This window comes from Vombatus ursinus, unplaced genomic scaffold (assembly GCF_900497805.2).
Source record: "Vombatus ursinus unplaced genomic scaffold, bare-nosed wombat genome assembly UNPS02014923.1, whole genome shotgun sequence".
Taxonomy (NCBI): domain Eukaryota; kingdom Metazoa; phylum Chordata; class Mammalia; order Diprotodontia; family Vombatidae; genus Vombatus; species Vombatus ursinus.
The window spans coordinates 373,089-375,359 of NW_020954701.1; the positions used below are offsets into that span (position 1 = coordinate 373,089).

The window sequence follows — 2,271 nt, forward strand, 5'->3', positions numbered from 1 at the left end:
ACCAGCATACATATGTAGGGCAAGCGCTGCTAATGGACAGTAAGCTAGGTCCAGAATTGAATTAGTGAGTGGGCTAGATTGCATTTGGAAAATCACACAGTGCTTTCAATAATCCCAAGTGGATCCTTTAAACGAAAAATTTTTTTTAATGTTTTAATGCCTGTATCCTCTTAGTGCAGACAGCTGGGTGACACAGTGGATAGAGAACTGGACCTGGAGTCAGCAAGACTCATTTTCCTGAATTCAAATCCAGCCTCAGATACTTACTAGCTGTGTGACCCTGGGCAAGTCTCTTAACCCTGTTTGCCTCAGTTTCCTCATCTGTAAAATGAGCTAGAGCAGGAAATGGCAAACCACTCCAGTATCTTTGCCAAAAAAACCCCAAATGAGGTCACAAAGAGTCAGACCCAACTGAACACAACCAAACAACAATAAAATTCTCTTGGTGAGTAAGAGAAGCAGTCGTGGTATATAATGATGTCAAATTCAAACACAAACAGGATCCCAGCAGACCACATATTGACTTAGAAAACCACAAATTAACATTATCTATGTTCTACTGTATTTTTATTGAGTTAGTTAAATATTTCCCAATTACATTTTTTTAATGTTAATACTGTTTATTTAGTTTGGAAAATATTGTAGCATTCTAAACACACCAAAAAAATCAACAAAATGTTCCGAGTATTAGGTACAGAATATGTTTTAACTTCCCTTGCTGCATTGTCCCTTTAGTTTTTAAAAATGTTTCCATTTTTAAAATGACAGCATTTAACAACCACAACCAAAAAACCATTTTTCATGCCAGCTGAAACCCTACCCCTTTGCCATATCTAAGAATGGCAGTAGACTACTATTTCACTATATACAAAATGACAACTAAGCTAGATGGACCATCATTGCATAAAGCTACTCCAGCAGTGAATGCTTTGGGTCATGGCACCTAATGAAAGATCCAAATAAATTTTCCCTTTCTAAGGTATCATAATTCCAAATATTTATGAGAAGAATTTGCCTAAAGCATGTAAACATACAGACTGTATGTGTGTGTGTGTGTATACTTACACGTGGGTATATGTTTATATGGGAGTGTGGAGATACGTATATACCCCCTCCCCTCCAGACACAGAGAGAGTGTAAGTTTACAACCTGGGATTTCTAACCAATAGTCATAATTATCACACACAAAAGCCTGTAACTTTTTTTAATGTTTCGTTATAGCAACAGCAAAGTGCACTGAGAGAGAACACTAAATTTCCTTTTCATTTTAAAAATGTTTGGAAACATGTACAACTTTAATATAGTTTCAAGGTGCTCATAACTCCTATATCCATGACACATAAACCAGGTAAAACGTCTAGAGCACCTGTTTCCAATTTGAAAAGTTAAATGCTACAAATGCTGTAGACACTGTATCAATAAAGGTGCTTTAGTGTTTCCCCAATTCTGTGGTATTTAAGACAAATAATATAGTTTTATTCATCTTCCTCTTCCTCATCTTCTCCCTCCTCCTCTACCTTTTTCTAAGAAGCTTTAGCTGTTCCCTTTGCACTATCGAACTTTCCTTTGGAACTATAATCAGCAACATCCTTTTCATACTTTTCCTTCAGTTTTGCTGCCTTATTGTTGTATGACTGCTTTTCACTATCATTCAGATGTTTCCACACCTCACCAAGTTTTTTTTGCTACATTCCCAATGAATATCCCAGGGTTTGTAGATTTTATCTTGGGGCGAAATTCTGAACAGATTAGAAAGAAGCCAGACGGGGGCGTTTGGGAGCATTAAGAATCTTTTTTCCCCTCTCTCCTTTAGCTGGTCCATAATCCTTCATCTCCCTGTTATAACACAATTTACCAGCCTTTGCCATTTCGTCAAACTTGGATTTTCCCTTCCCAGACATATTCTTCCATCTTTCTGAACACTTCTTTGAAAATTCTGCAAAATTGACAGGAATTTCAGGACTTTTTTTCTTACGTTTCTCAATGGCATGTTTGTACAAAGAAGGCAGAAGCAGGCATTTCGCCTTTTAGTTTCTTTAGGTCACCTTTAGCCATCTCTAGTGTGTAACTGTATTGTTCGTTAGTCTGTATAACAAAGGGCACAACGAGGCCCAATTACATTTTAATCTGGTTCTGGCTTGGGGAGTTTTGCAATAGCTTGTGGCAGTAGGCTGAGAGTTCGACACCTCTGATGCAGTGGATAGAGAACTGGCTTTTGAAAATCTCTTGGTAGGTGTAAATAGGCTGCCACACATTACCAAAAATGAGCAA

General features: G+C 37.6%; 1 pseudogene; it reads right to left on the reverse strand.

Annotated features, from left to right (window-relative positions):
* Positions 1–1,475: 1,475 nt before the first annotated feature.
* Positions 1,476–2,055, reverse strand: LOC114029210 (annotated as a pseudogene).
* Positions 2,056–2,271: the final 216 nt, after the last annotated feature.